This window comes from Pan troglodytes, chromosome 18, assembly GCF_028858775.2.
Source record: "Pan troglodytes isolate AG18354 chromosome 18, NHGRI_mPanTro3-v2.0_pri, whole genome shotgun sequence".
Classification (NCBI taxonomy): Eukaryota; Metazoa; Chordata; class Mammalia; order Primates; family Hominidae; genus Pan; species Pan troglodytes.
In genome coordinates this window covers 34102710-34119653 of record NC_072416.2, presented here as the reverse complement: position 1 = coordinate 34119653, position 16944 = coordinate 34102710, and the positions used below count along the sequence as shown (strand labels likewise).

Sequence of the window (16944 nt, the reverse complement as noted above, 5' to 3'; positions counted from 1 at the left end):
TCATTGAATTTGTAGCAAGAACAGTAAATGACTGGTCACTTTGTTAAACCTCTAAGATACGAGAATGATGCTTAAAACACACACACACACATGCACGCACACAACTACAACATAAGCCTGTTTTGATAAAAATACATCTCTTCTTTTTAAGTATCAATCCTATCTTTATTTAAAATTTTGGCATTTGTTCATTGTAGATTTTTCCATTAATTTTGATTTTTTAAAATATTGCATCAAAGGCCAGGTATGGTGGCTCACACCTGTAATCCCAGCACTGTGGGAGACCAAGCGGGAAGATTTCTTGTATCCAGGAGCTCCAGACCAGCCTGAGCAACATGACGTTTTTAAGTGCTCAGCAGAGTATCTGAAACAAAGAAGACCACCAGTTAATCTGTACGTTTCATGAATAAGTCACGAGTGAATATAGATAAGAAAGCTGAGACACAGAGAGGTTAAGCAACTTACTCAGAGTCACGGAGAGTTATCTGTAGTGCTAGGACTGGAATCATGACTGCCTGATTTAAGTAAAGCTGTTAATCAGGCAGAAATTGCCCATTCATTCTCCTGAACTAAACTCACAGAAAGCTGACCATTTATTCCACTTTAGCAATGACTGGTCATATGAGAGCTGCCTACAAAAAAATCAAAAATTAGTCTAGCGTGGTGGTGTGCTCCTGTAGTCCCAGCTACTCAGGAGGCTGAAGTGGGAGGATGGCTTGGACCAGGGGGGTCAAGGCTGCAGTGAGCCATGATCGTGTCATTGCACTCACCCTGGGAGACAGAGTCAGACTGTGTCTCAAAAAAAAAAAGTGCATCAAAAGATGATTTATCTTGATTACTGAGTTTTTTTGAGGGTGCCCTTAAATTTTGCATGAATGTCGAGTGTTTTACTTGCTCCACCTTAATCCTGTCTCTGCCCTAAGGTGATGCAGATGAATACAGTTTTGTTCTCGAAGGCCACATGATAACTGTATTATCTATTATAACCATAAGGCTCTGAATCCTGGGATGTCCTGGCAAGAATATGATAGTACCATCAGAAGCATAAGGTGATGGAATTTTATGGATAAAAAGGATTTTTGAGATAAAATATCCCAACCCTTTCTGTTAGAGACAAGGAGACAGAAACACAAAGGGATAAAATAATTTGGCTAAAGTCATACAGCTGATAAATTATAGATCTTGTATCCAAACTCATTATATTTTGCTGGAAGTTTAGCATTCATTTCACCACAATGAAGAAGCCAATTCTAGAATCCTTTTCCTCACAAAAAGAAATCATCTCCTTGTTAAATTTCATTTGGGTATTCTGGGGAAAATGTTGAGAAATAAGAAAAATCTGGATTTCTCTTTCTTATAACTCCAGAGCACGATTTTACTTCAGTTTAGTCTATAAATTGACATGGATTATGAGGTTGTGTGGTATTTAGCTTTATGGTAATTTCCTATTTGAATAGCTGATAAGAGTTAATTTATCCTGAAGACAACTAGAAATAAAATAATAATTGGGTTATAAAATTAAAGCAATAACATCTGTAGTTTCTACTACATTGAACATATTTGATGTAGAGAATATTTCAATTAGGCTGAAAAACCTGTGAATGCTTTTTCTCCCTTATATTCTCCCTCAAAAGGAAAAAAAAAAAAAGGCCTACAACCCTAAAAATAATTTAAACTAGGAAGCGTTTTCAGCTTCTGATATTTCACATTGAACTCAAGAGGTTGAGAAAATTATGCAACCTTGACCTTGGCTGCTCTCATATGACCAGTCATTGCCAAAGTGGAATAAATGGTCAGCTTTCTGTGAGTTTAGTTCAGGAGAATGAATGGGCGATTTCTGCCTGATTAACAGCTTTACTTAAATCAGGCAGTCATGATTCCAGTCCTAGCACTACAGATAACTCTCTGTGACTCTGAGTAAGTTGCTTAACCTCTCTGTGTCTCAGCTTTCTTACCTATATTCACTCATGACTTATTCATGAAACGTACAGATTAATTGATGGTCTTCTTTGTTTCAGATATTCTGCTGAACACTTAGGAAAGTGGAAAAGATTCAGTACCTGGTCTCAAATAGCTTATGATGAAATATGGACACAAATATCCTCCTCACAAGATAAAATGTGATAAGTCACATCTAAATGGCATAAAAGAGATCATAGATAAAAAGTAAGAAAGTTGGCACCTCCACCTACACTCAGTGGCACACCAATGTGAGATTGTAGGGGGGTGCAACGGGGGCCCAGAAGTCAGCTCTGGGAGCAGGTAATTGGGGATAACTCAAAAACAACAAAACAACCAACTCAAAACCAGCCTGCCCTCTCATCTCACTGTATGCTGGCATTTCTCAAAGAACTAAAACTAGAACTATCATTTGATCCAGCAATCCCACTACTGGGTATGTACCCAAAGGAAAAGAAATTATTATATCAAAAAGATACCTGCATTCATGTGTTTATTACTGCAGTGTTCACATTGGCAGAGATATGGACTCAATCTAAGTGTCCATAAGTGGATAATTGGATAAAGAAAATGTGGTATACATACACAATTAAATAGCATTCAGCCATAAAAAAGAGTAAAATAATGTCTTTTGCAGCATCATGGATGGAACCAGTGGCCATTATCTTAAGTGAAACAACTCAGAATCAGTCAAATACTTCATGTTCTTACTTATAAGTGGGAGTGAAACAGTGTGTACTCATGGATATGGACCATGGAATAATAGACACTGGAGACTCAGAGGGTGGGATAGTGGGAGGGGTGAGGAGTGAGAAATTACTTAATGGGTACAACGTACACTATTTTTTTTTTCTTTTTTGAGATGGAGTCTTGCTCTGTTGCCCAGGCTGGAGTGCAGTGGCACTATCTCCACTCACTGCAACCTCTGCCTCCCGGGTTCAAGAGATTCTCCTGCCTCAGCCTCCCCAGTAGCTGGAATTGCAGGTGCATGCCATCACTCTCAGCTAATTTTTTTGTATTTTTAGTAGAAACAGAGTTTTACCATGTTGGCCAGGCTGGTTTCAAACTCCTGACCTCAAATGTTCCACTCGCCTTGGCCTCCCAAAGTGCTAGGATTATGGGCGTGAGCCCCCATGCCCGGCCACGATGTGTACATCTATAAGAAATAGAATATTTATAAAACAAATAGTTAATATTTAGGAGTTTATTGTTAGCTTTTAAACACATGCAAATTTATCTCTCAGTGTAATTACCTGGCTAGAGAAGAAATATGTGTAAGACAAAATGCTGATACAGTGAAATGTCTTCAAGAATTGCTATGATTACTTTGTCTTGGGAGAGAAAATAAAAATTGTAAGAAAGAAGAAAACTTTTAGGTTTGAAAGTGTCCTCTTGAGTGAAGGGACAAGTCTAAAGCTTGTATTTAATACACAGGTTTCTTTTGTTTTCTTTAAAAAGATGTTTAATTTTTAATTATTATGGGTATGTAATAGGTGTGTGTATTTATGGGGTACATGTGATACTTTGAGGCAGGTATACAATGTGTAATAATCATATTAGAGTAATTGGGGTATCCATCACCTCAAGCATTTATCATTTCTTTATGTTAGGAACATTCCAATTCCACACTTTTAGTTATTTTAAAATATACAAGAAATTATTAACTATAGTCACCCTGTTGTGCTATCAAATACCAGATCTTATTCATTCTACCTAACTTTATTTTTATATCCATTAACTATCCCCACCTTACCCTCCCCTCCTAGCTACCCTTCCTAGCTTCTGTTCACCATCATTCTCTCTATCTCTATAGGTTCAGTTGTTTTCATTTTTATGAATGATAACATGTGACATTTGTCTTTCTGTGCCTGACTTTTTTCACTTAACATAATGTCCTCCAGTTCCAGCCATGTTTTTGCAAATGACAGGCTCTCATTCTTTTTTATGGCTGAATAATATTTCATTTGGGGTATGTTTTGTTTTCTTGTCACTACAATTTCCTTCATTAATCAAGATAAAATGTTGAGCCGATTAGAAATAGAGTCCTACCTATGGAGTCTATTTCTTATTTAATGTGTTTAACATAAGAGTTAACAAGACTGTTAGAAAGTTAGGAGGTAACTTTCAATTCTGATATATTGATCCTGGGGCAGTTGGACCAAGGATGGATAACAGATGGAGAATCGACAGATGGTAGAAGGCAGAGTTGTGATCTCAGGGATTATTTGTTAGGGGTGCACATTAAACTTGTTTAGCTATTACTTCAGTTCTAACCGTGATTTTTTGGTTTTCCTTTTGAAAAGCTGCTGTAGTCAGTAACCCAGCTGTGGCATAACCATGGTCCAGGAGGAATCAGTAGCTAACATCTTTTTTTTTTTTTTTTTTTTTTTTTAGACGGAGTCTCGCTCTGTCACCAGGCTGGAGTGCAGTGGCATGATCTTGGCTCACTGCAACCTCCGCCTCCCGGGTTCAAACGGTTCTCCTGCCTCAGCCTCCTGAGTAGCTGGGAGTACAGGCGTGTGCCACCAAGCCCAGCTAATTTTTTTTTGTATTTTTAGTAGAGACGAGGGTTTCACCATGCCGGCCAGGATGGTCTCAATCTCTCAACCTCGTGATCTGCCTGCCTCCGCCTCCCAAAGTGCTGGGATTACAGGCGTGAGCCACCGCGCCCAGCCGCTAACATCTTGTGTAATGTCAGCTACCACCACCTCAATGGGGCACACCTTTGGCATTTAGACAAGAGTTGGGTGGAACTACAACTTTCTTCTTTAATCACCGCCACCTTCCATCACCATTTCAAGAGCCTAAAAGTAATGAGCACTTAATTCATCTGTCCATGGAAGTGGGTTAGGAAGGACTGGGTGAGTCTCTTCATACTCCCTTATTCCTTAAGCTAATTTAGGGACCAACCTGGAACGGAGGTCAAGGAAGAATGGCATATCCTGAAAACCATGAGTGGCTCGGTAAGGCTGAAACACAGAATGAATGTTCCTAGTGCAGTGGAGAACCTGAGTCCAGTGAGTAAGGGGGGAGGGATGTATGATGTAGGAGAAAGCCAAGAGGAGCTATATTTGTTACTCTAAGGAGTTTTGTTGGAATCTGAAGATAATAGCGACCTTTGGAGGATATACTCCAGGAGATGGTGGAGAATCTTAGGAATGTAAACATATTGAAGACTTTCCCAACCATGAGCTAGATTCAAAAAACAGTAGGCAGAGTTGACATTTTTGAAAAGTACAGTCGTTCCTTTTATGAGGTTTCATTGTGGTACTCCCTAAGTCAAGGTGGAGTGTTGGGTAATCTCTTCATGTCCCTCGGGAGTGCAAGGAAAAATGTCCTATTGACAAAGATCATGGCATCTTGGGAAAGACCATCACAATGGTTGGCCTATCTGTCCTCATGTTTGTAGATGTAATTAGGATGTGCTTAGATTTCAAGGATTGGATTGGATACCTGTCAAGTAATCAAATGGTTTACTTCATAAAAAATATGCTACCATTGGCCAGGCACAGTGGCTCACACCTGTAATCCCAACACTTTGGGAGGCCAAGGCAAGAGGATAGCTTGAGGCCAGGAGTTTGAAACCAGCCTGGGTAACACAGCAAGACCTCACCTCTACAAAAAACAAAAAAATTAGCTGGGTGTGGCAGCACGTGCCTGAGGTCCCAGCTACTCAGGAAGCTGAGGCAGGAGGGTCGCTTGAGCCTGGGAAGTAGAGGTTGAGGCTGCAGTGATCCCGCATCATGCCACTGCACTCCAGCCTGGGTAACAGAGAAAGGACTTGTCTCAAAAAAAAATTTAAAAATCCTGTCATTAAATTTCTTGCCATTCAACTCCAAAGACTGAATTTATAATTTTCAAAGATATAGAACCCAATGGTTTTGCTGGACAAAAATAAGCGCTTCAATTTTCCAACCATTTCCAATATCAAAACTCCTCTGGTCTTCATGTCCTCTTTCAGAATCCTCTGTGTATCCCCGCAAAGCTGCACCTATGGTTGTACTGGTGTGTTTGCTACATTGTGTGCCTTGCCATGTATTTTTTCTCCAGCATGAAATCAAACTGGCAAGGCAGTTTTATGTGTTTTGTGATGAAGGATCTCTGGTGTGAGATTCATAATATTGCATTTATCTTCAGAGGAGCTATGTGTGGGCTAACTCCTGAGAGCATGGTATAGCCACTGCTAGCATCTTGCCTTCTATGTATGCAAAACTTTTGTAAAAGGATCCATAAACACACAAACTATCTCTGTACACAATGCAATCTCCCCCCTAGCTTTTCCTGCTCCCCAGAGTCTGTGCATGAAGGAGAATACTGCTTTAAAATGCAATAACTTTCTGTGACACTTTATCATTCTAATAGCCATAAAATTACCAAAATACGGCATCTTCTATTGTTCTACATGGTAGCTAGGGAAACAAATTCATATGCACATCCTTTTTTCAGAAAGCAAAACGGACTAAAGGGCAGGGGTTTTCCTTTTTATTTCAGTTTGTTGCTATTTTTATTTGGAACTTATCCTGTTTTCACTCTCTCCTTTTCTATCTCATATTGTCAAAATATAAGATGGTCAGTAGCTAGGACTGGAAAAATTCAGATGAATTTATAGTGTGCAGAAAATGGTTGACATCTTTTAAACACCTCCACAGAGAGTTAAAACTCTCCAGCTATTTTCCCTGTAAGGAGATATTCAGGGTTCACACATTCTACACCTTCATTTTTTCAGAAACAGGGTCTTACTCTGTCACCCAGGCTGGAGTGCGGTAGTGCCCAGGCTGGAGGGCAGTGGTGTGATTATAGCTCACTGTAGCCTCAAACTCCTGGGCTCAAGGGATCCTCCTGCCTCAGCCTCCTGAGTAACTGGTACTACATGTGCATGCCACCATGCCCAACTAATTTTTAAATTACAAGAAAATAAAAATCTTTTTAGAGATAGGGTCTCACTATGTTGCCCAGGCTGGTCTCTATCTCCTGGCCTCAAGCAAGCCTCTGCCTTGGCCTCTCAAAGTGCTGAGATTGTAGGTATGAGCCACGGTGCTGGGGTGCTGGACCTACATTCTTGTTTTTTTGTTGTTTTTGAGGCAGGGTTTCGCTTTGTCGCTCATCCTGGAGTGCAATGTTGTGATCATAGCTCATTACAGCCTAGACCTCCCAGGCTCAGGCAATCCTCCCATTTCAGCCTCCCTAGTAGCTAGGACTACAAGTGCATGCCAATAAGCCCGGCTAGTTCATTTTTCTTTTTTTTTTGTATAGATGGGGTCTCACTATGTAGCCAAAGCTGGTCTTGGTCTCCTGACCTCAAGGAATCCTACCTCAGCCTCCCAAAGTGCTGGGATTATAGATGTGAGCCATCATGCCTTGCCTACATTCTCATTTTTAACAAATTACATTAATATCAAACTGAAATTACCAAGATTCAACTCTGGTTAATCGCTCCTCAAAGCCCTTAACGGATCCCCATTGCCTGGGAAGCACATCCTGGGCTCATTCTTTTCAGTTTCAGCTCCTTTAACCACGAGCTATTTGGCCTAATTACTCACGACTTATTTTTGTAACACCCCATGTGCTCACCTGCCCATATATCTTTGTACCCTCAGTTCTTTCTGGCTGGGGTACTCTTCGGTCTAGTTCTTCAGAGCCAGACTATAAACTCCATAGGGGCAAGGATCATGGACCTCTAGTGTCTAGTCCAGTGTCTGATGTACAGTAACCATTCAATAAATGTTTGTTTACTGACTGCCTCTGCCAGCTCAAAAGTTGTCTCTTTCAGACCTTATGCGGTGGCTTATGTCTATAATAACAGCACTGTGGGAGGCCGAGGCAGGCAGATCACTGAGGCAAGGAGTTCAAGACCAGCCTGGTCAACCCGGTCTCTACTAAAACCCCGTCTCTACTAAAAATACAAAAATTAGCTGGGCATGGTGGCATGCGCCTGTAGTCCCAGCTACTCGAGAGGCTGAGACAGGAGAATCACTTGAACCCGGGAGGCAGAGGTTGCAGTGAGCCAAGATCGTGCCACTGCACTCCAGCCTGGGTGACAGAGCGAGACTCTGTCTCTCACATACACACACAAAAATTATCTCTTTCTGAATTACGTCTTTGCATAGTGCCTTCAGTGAGTATCCAGGAGGGGCTGGAGGCAGTGTATTCTTTTAATCTTTGTCTATTTGAAAATGCCTTTATTTTGCCTTCACATGCAAGGACAATCTAGTCAGATATGAAATTTTAGGTTATTCTTATTTTCTCTCTGCACTGTGACGATATAATGTTACTCCATTGCCTTCTGGCATCAATTGTTTGTTGATGAGAAGTTTGCTGACAGTGTAATTGTCATTCCTTTGTGGATAATCTGCATTCTCTTTTGTAGCTTTTAATATTATCTATTTTTTCTTGATATACTAAAATTTCTATAGGATGTGTATGGATGTGCATTTGTTTTCCTTTATACACCTGCATTTGGTGCATCTTTAAAAAAATCTGGAACATTCTCAACCATTATCTTTTTAAATATTGTTATTCTACCACTTGTGATATTCTCTTTTACATCTCCTATTGGACATATTTTGCAGCCTGTCAATTTATTTTCCATGTCCCTTAATTGTCTAATGAAAAAAAATTGTTCTCTCTCTATGCAGCATTATGGTTGAATTCTCAGTATTACCTTCCAATTGACCAATTATTGCTAACAATATCCAGTTTAGTGTTGATATCATCTATTGATTTAAAAACTTTTAGTGACCATAGTTTTCATTTCCAACATTTCTTTTTTTTTTTTCTTTTCTTTTCTTTTCTTTTTTTTTTTTTTGAGACGGAGTCTCGCACTGTCGCCCAGGCTGGAATGCAGTGACGCGATCTCGGCTCACTGCAAGCTCCGCCTCCTGGGTTCACGCCATTCTCCTGCCTCAGCCTCCCGAGTAGCTGGGACTACAGGGGCCTGCGACCACGCCCGGCTAATTTTTCGTATTTTTAGTAGAGACGGGGTTTCACCGTGTTAGCCAGGATGGTCTCGATCTCCTGATCTCGTGATCCGCCCACCTAGGCCTCCCAAAGTGCTGGGATTACAGGCTTGAGCCACCGCGCCTGGCCCATTTCCAACATTTCTAAGTGACATTTTAAAATAGGCATTTTGTCCAGGTGCAGTAGCTCATGCCTTTAATCCCAGCACTTTGGGAGGCTCATTTGAAGCCATTGGTTTGAGACCACCTTGGTCAACATAGTGAGACCTCATCTCTACAAAAAATTTTTTAAAAAGTAGCCAGGCATGATGAGGCACTACGACTGAGTCCCAACTACTCAGGAGGCTGAGGTGGGAGGACTGTGTAAGCCCTGGAGTTTGAGGCTGCAGTGAGCTATGATCACGACACTGCACTGCAGCCTGGGTGACAGCCTGTCTCCAAAAAAAGAAAACAAAACAAAACAAAACAAAAAAACCTCAAAAAACAACAACCAAAAAAACCCATACACATACATATACACATACACATACACATACACATACATTTTATTATTATTAGTGGCTGGGCACAGTGGCTCACACCTGCAATCCCAGCACTTTGGGAGTCTGAGGTGGGAACATCATTTGAGGCCAGGAGTTTGGGACTAGCCTCGCCAACATGGAGGAAACCCATCTCTGTTAAAAACACTAAAATTAGAGAGGTGTGGTGGCGGGGACCTGTAATCCCAGCTAGTCAGGAGGCTGAGGTAGGAACATCGCTTGAACCTGAGAGGCAGAGGTTGCAGTGAGCCAAGATCACACCACTGCACTCCAGCCTGGGTGACAGAGCGAGACTGTATCAAAAAAACAAAACAAAACAAAACAAAACAACAAAAAGTAATATTATCCCTTTATTTCTTTCAAGGATATAAAACATAAATATTTTAATGTTAACTTCAGATTAGTCTATTATTTTCATTGTTGTTATTTTCATTTATAATCACCTAATTGTTGATGATATAGAATTCTTTACTTAACATTAGATCTCGCGTATCTTATTATTTTGTACTCCAGGTTCATCTTCGGTGAAAACATTTTTTTCTCTCCTTTTTCCTCTGTGCTCATTCCTCCCTATTGACAATTGTGCAGCTGGCCCTTCAGGGGCCCCCAGTCCAGAGCCCCACTTTCTCTTGTTGGGTGAAGGCTACTGTTGGTGATGTTGAGTGAACACAGATGCAGTTACTGAGCCATCTGTGTTGGCTGCTTGGCTGTGTTTAGTGGGGCGCTGTGTCTGATCCCTCCTGCCTGTCTCACTACCCCTTTGATTAACTCTTAGCTTTTCCAGCTTTCTTTCAGAGGTGGGAAAAGCCAGTCTAATTCCTGGGCTCAAGCAGTAACTGAGGCTTTTGTCCCCTTCCCATTGTGGGGAATGTTTGATTTTCATTGTATTGTAGAAGGCCAAACTCCTGGCTTCCTTTTGCCTGGTCCGGCAGCCCCATGGCCACCTTGGGTTACTGATGCACATACCTGTTATCTGTGGATGTTTTGTGGCTGGCGTGATGCAAGACTGGAGGGAGGGATTTTGTGGTTAAAGGGGATGTTAATTTTCCCACTCACTCTCATAGCATATGAATAAGGAAACCTGTTGCTCTAATTGCCACAGGAAGTTCTTTTTTATCACTATAAGAAAGTTACTATTGCCTGGGCACGGTGGTTTATGCCTGTAATCCCAACACTTTAGGAGGCTGAGGCGGGTGGATCACGAGGCCAGGAGATCAAGACCATCCTGGGTAACACGGTGAAACCCCGTCTCTACTAAACATACAAAAAATTAGCCAGGCGTAGTGGTGGGCGCCTGTAGTCCCAGCTACACGGGAGGCTGAGGCAGGAGAATAGCTTGAACCGGAGAGGCGGAGGTTGCAGTGAGCTGAGATCGCACCACTGCACTCCAGCCCGGGCAACACAGAGAGACTCCGTCTCAAAAAAAAAAAAAGTAACTATTAGGGCAATATGCCAAGTACACGAACACTCCTTCCTAATTTTAATTTTTTATATTTTATATGAATGTGCATTTTTGCTTATGACTTTTTATCATTTATCTTTTATTGCCATGTGTTTGGAGTAGCAGTAGGGGCTTCAAAACATGTACATCATAATTCACCCCTCTTTGACCAGAAGTCAATTTGATACTTTTTTTTCCCGTTTCTTTTTGTACTTTTATTGATATATCATAGTTGTACATATTTTCATGGTACGTGTGATATTTTGATACATGTGTACAATGTGTAATGATCAAATCACGGTTTTGGGATTTCCATCAACTCAAACATTTATCTTTTCCTCTTGTTGGGAACATTACAAATCTTCTTTTCTAGCTTTTTTGAAATATACAATAAATTATTATTAACTATAATTTCCCTGCTTTACCATCAAATACTAGAACATATTCCTTTTATCTAATTTTTTTTTGTTTTTTTAAGATGGAGTTTCACTCTTGTTGCCCAGGCTGGAGTGCAATGGTGCAATCTTGGCTCACTGCAACCCCCACCTCCTGGGTTCAAGCAATTCTCCTGCCTCAGCTTCCCAAGTAACTGAGATTACAGGCACGCACCACCATGCCCAGTTAACTTTGTATTTTTAGTAGAGTAGGGGTTTCACTATGTTGGTCTGGCTGGTCTTGAACTCCTGACCTCAGGTGATCCACCAGCTTTGGTCTCCCAAAGTGCTGGGATTACAGGTGTGAGCCACCGTACCGGGCCTACCTAATTGTATTTTGTACCCATTAACCAGTTTCTCTTCATTTCTCCCCTTCCCTTCCTAGCCTCTGGTAACCATTCTACTCTCCACCTCCATAAAATCCACTTTTTTTGATCCCACATATGAGTAAGAACATGCAATATTTGTCTTTCTGTGCCTGGCTTATTTCACTTAAGATAATGAACTCCAGTTCCATCCATGCTGCTGCAAATGACAGGATTTGATTTGTTTTTATGGCTGAGTAATATTCTATTGTGCATATATACCATATTTTCTTTATCCATTAATCCCTTGATGGACATTTAGGTTGATTCCATATCTTGGCTCTTGTGAATAGTGCTGCAATAAACAGGGGAGTGCAGATATCTCTTTGAAATACTGATTTCTTTCTTCTGGATGTATACCCAGCAGTGGGATTGCTGGGTCATATGCTAGTCCTATTTTTAGTTTTTTCAAGGAGCCTCCATCTCCATACTGTTTTCCATAGTGGCTGTACTAATTTATGTTCCCACCAACAGTGTTTTCTCTGCATCCTCACCAACATTTGTTATTTTTTGTCCTGATATGTTTTTAAGTCTGAGACCTGTAGTTGATGCTCTGGTGAACTGCCTGGATTCCCTCCAGGACAAGCACTCCTTGTCAGCTGTCAATGCACTGAGAAGGCATTGCTCGCAGCTGAACTTCCGTCCAGGAATTTTCTTCAGCTGAAGGGAGCTGCCATGCTTAAGATCATGACCGTTCCTCAGAAGCTGCTGCATTCTAGTGACCGGTCAAGTGGGGGTACCGAGAACTGACCTCCTTGTGTCAATTCAGGACAGTGATAAAGGGCCAGCCTGCATCTAGCGCTTTCCGTGGAGTGGCCTCAGGCCTCTGTTTCAACTGCATTGCAGTTCAACCTCTTACATTTATGAATCTTGCTTCACTTACTACCTCATAGGCATTAACTCCAAAAGCGCCTCCCATAAGCCTCCTGCTCACAAACTTCCATATTAGCATCTGCATCCCGAGGAGATGAATTTTAAGATACCACCCTATAGGTGGAGAACATCTAGGTTTCCCTAAGGGCTTCTTCCAGCTGTTTCCCCAAAGTAGATACTCAGAAACATCTGTGGGGCTGGGCACGGTGGCTCACACCTGTAATCCCAGCACTTTGGGAAGCCAAGACAGGTGGATTGCTTGAGGCCAGGAGTTTGAGACCTGCCTGGGCAACATGGCGAAACCCTGTCTCTACTAAAAATACAAAAATTAGCTGGGCATAGCGGTGCGTGCTTGTAGTCCCAGCTACTCAGGAGGCTGAGGCAGGATGAACCACTTGAACCCAGGAGGCGGAGGTTGCAGTGAGCCGGGATTACGCCATTGCACTCTAGCCTGGGTGACAGAACCAGACTCACTCTCAAAAAAAAAAAAAAAAAAAAAAGAAAGAAAGAAACATCTGTGGAATGAATACATGAATGAAAACAAAGTTGCCTGAATTTAACCTGCTCAGATTTCCCAAGCTACATAATTTTTCTTATTTTATTCTTTTTTACTAACAAAACTAGGACTTCCAAAGTCTGAGAAATTAATCTTGGGTCTAGGTAAGATAACACTCCCTCACTTTGCAAGTTTCTATTTTAATTGAACTTTAATGCTGCTTGGATGAACTTAGCATGGTTGTCGCTTTTGTGATGCATTTGAAGATGAATTACTTGAGCACAAAGTATTAATGTGGAAGGTGAAGGCAGATAGCAGCATGATCAGGAACAGAGCTTGGGCTGTAAATTGAAGTTTGGCATCAGAGAGGAATGGCAGTGTTGGAGAATGACAATAAAAGTAATTCCTTTTCAAACATCACTGATGGTGGGACAGCATGGTAGCTTTACCTCCCACAAAGCTGTCTTGAAACCTTTGCTGGACACTCTTTTCTCAGGATTGACAATTAAGATCTCCCAGACAACTTTCATCTCAGAGGGCACAGTAAACTGAGCCTGCTCTCTGTAGGGAGGGTAGTGAGGTAGATTGATGGGGAAGCTCACATTTGGAGAAACAGTATAATGTGGTCAGGTGCAGTGTTTCATCAACATGCGGTCAGGTTCTGGACAGTTCTCTAAGAAAATATTTAAATGATACATTGCCATGTTTGCATTAATAATAATTAAAACATTAGCATATTCTGTGTCATTGAGATGACTACTAATGGTGCACACTGTGGTTTACCTGCCCTGCATCGTATTTCACATATTTCACATTCATCTTTTTTCAAAGCTCCATATTTTCAGGTATTCTCACCTCTTACATAGCCCATGTTCTGAGGGCAGATTCTGGTTTCTTTATGCAAATCATGGCAATCTTAGTTCCTTTGTGTCTTCGTCCATTTAGTGTTGCAACAGATTACCTGAGACCAGGTAATTTATAAAGAAAAGAGGTTTATTTAGCTCATGGGTCTGCAGGCTGGGAAGTGCAAGAAGCATGGCATCAGCATCTGCTGGGTTCCCGGGGAGGGACATAAAACACAGTGGAGAAGGGAAAGGGATGTGTGCAAAGAGGGGAAAACCTGAGGGGCACCCTGACTTTATAACAACCCATGTTCGAGGGAACTAATCCATTCCCTTGAGAAATAATCCAGTCTTGAGAGAGCAAGAACTCACTACTTCAAAATGGCACCAAGCTTTTTATGAGGAATCAACCCCCATAGCCCAACCACCTCCCACTAGGCCCACCTCCCAATCCTGCCACAGTGGGGATCAAATTTCCACAAGAGTTTTGGTGGGACAGACAAACCATAGCACCTTGCAAGTAACTGCTTCAGAAACGTAGAACCTAGACTTAAATACATGAGACTTCTCTAGTGACTGTTAAAGGTGTGGGGCAGACACAAGGTTGCTAGGATGACCTTTAGTTTTGTGGCTGAGAATTTTTTTCCTTTCTTACAGGATATAAAAATGAAAAACCAGTTGCCCTAGTTGCCTCTAGTGATGATACAGGAAATTGTCTTGTTACCACGATGGAAGCTAATGTAAGTCTGCATGCAGAGAAAAGCAGAGTGAACCGAACCTCAGAGAACTTGAGACAGAGCCCTGATTTTACTAACCCAGGATCCTACCTACCTCTGACCTAATGATTTATGAAATAATAAGTGTCCTTATTGTTTAAACATATTGTGTCAAGGTTTCCTCTTACTTACAGGTGAAAACATCTTATTTGGCACATATCCCTATGCTCAAGTACTGTCTATGTAAATAGTTTATAATTATATTGGCACCAGGTAATTATTGGCACCAATTAAAGGCAGAATTTACCTTTAAAGATGTAGGTAAACAGGTCGGCCTCCCAGCAGATTGGTATTTTCAGTGCTAGATTGATAATAATGACTTCTGGTTAGAGTTGACTGGTTGATCACATAAATTCATTTCCTTTCTGTACCAACACTCTCCATAAAATGATAATAAATAAACAGGAACAAAGTCCAAATACTCAATGACAGGAAAATGGGAAGACAGTCTTCAGAAAAAAAGATTTCATCACATTTCCGGAAGGTGGATAAAATAGAGGGGATCAAAAACTGGCGAAGCAGGATCAAGGAATTCACTGTGCAGAGTATGTGCAGAAGGAGGTTCAGGTGAAATGCAGCAGAAGGAGGTTCAAGTGAAAGGCAGCCAGTATGCCCTTCATGCATCGAAGGGCCTCAGCAACATGAAGTACCAGCTCCAAGAGAGGGTAAGATGCTGATATGGAGCAGAAAACCAGGTGATATGGTTTGGCTGTGTCCCCATCCAAATCTCATCTTGAATTGTGGATCCCATAATCCCCAGGTGTCATGGGAGGGACCCAGTGGGAGGTAATTGAATCATGGGGGCAGTTGCCCCCATGCTGCTGTTCCCATGATAGTGAGTGAGATCTCATGAGATCTGATGGTTGTATAAGGGGCTTTCCCCTCTTCGCTCGGCACTTTTCCTTCCTGCCATTATGTGAAGAAGGATGTGTTTGCTTCCCCTTCTGCCATGATTGTATGTTTCCTGAGGCCTTCCAAGCCATGTGGAACTGTGAGTCAATTAAATCTCTTTCCTTTATAAATTACCCAGTCTCAAGTACATCTTCATAGCAGCATGAGAACAGACTAATACACCAGGCGATTAATCAAAGTCTATATGCGAAACAGTCAAACTTACTTTACCCGGAGAACATAATGCCTAGAAGCCAGGCTTCGATTCCCAGACTTTGAAAAAAGGAGTATTCTCTTCCAGAGAAACTGGCAGCCTCCAGGGGAATGCTCTTTACCTTCTACCATTTAGAGACTATCTTAGTTTTTTCAGGCTGTTAAAACAAAATACCATAGATGGGGTAAATGATAAACAACAGACATTTATTTCTCACAGCTGTGGAGGCTGGGAAGTCCAAGATCAAGACATGTCAGATTTTGTTTCTGGCGAGGGCCCACTTCCTGGTTCACAGGGGGCACATTATTGCTGTGTCCTCATATGGTGCAGGGGGAAGGGAGCTCTCGGGGGCTTCTTTTATAAGGGCACTAATCCTACTCATGTTGGCTCCACCCTCAAGACCTAATCAGCTCCCAATAACTCTACCTCCCAATACCATCTCATTGGTGATTAAGCTTCAACATACGAATTTTGGGAGAACACAAACATTTAAACCATAGCGGGGTTTACCAGGTAGTGGTTCACTTGCTTCTTAAAACTGGTCTCACTTAGAGCAAATTGGCAAAATCAGCAAGTTCTGTCCAGGCTACACGGCTCTCACCAGATTTACTCGTCTTGTTCCTCAGCATGAATAAACTTCTCCAAATGGGAACCTCCAACATGGAAGAGAGGTGTCAAAACAAACAGGCACAGAAAACAATTCTGGAGGAGGCAGATGTTGTGCCAGGAACAGAAGAGAACATGAAATAAATCCTAAAATGTGTTCTCAGAGAGACTGGAGATGTTGCAATATTAAAACAAGCGTAGGACACAGTGAAAATGTGTCCTAACCCTGTGCTAGGAAATACCTTCTAGATAGTAAAGACATGTTTGTCAGAACAGAGAATAATTCAATGGAAAAGCTGGAAGATTAGACTTAAGAAATCTCTCAGAAGTAGAGCAAGAAAACAAGGAGGTGATGGCTATGAGAAAGAACCCCAGAAAATCAATGCAGGAACATCAACATCTGATGAAAAGACAAATAAATGATGGGGAAAGGTATCAAATAAGTAATGGGGGAATTTTTCCAGAGTGGAAGGACCTAATACTCAAATTGAAAATGTACACCTAGTGCCCAGCATAATGAATACAAAAAACCAAACACTCACCTAGCACACA

The 16944-nt window shown here is 41.4% G+C and overlaps 1 long non-coding RNA gene across 1 annotated transcript; it reads right to left on the bottom strand.

The window, feature by feature from the left end:
- Nucleotides 1–211: 211 nt before the first annotated feature.
- LOC129137452 (uncharacterized) lies at nucleotides 212–16632 on the bottom strand. The gene is made up of 4 exons (XR_008540026.1): nucleotides 16297–16632; nucleotides 15799–15943; nucleotides 3002–3115; nucleotides 212–364 (listed from the first exon to the last, which is right to left on the bottom strand). It is a non-coding gene; the product is annotated as an uncharacterized LOC129137452 (long non-coding RNA).
- Between the last annotated feature and the right edge of the window lie 312 nt (nucleotides 16633–16944).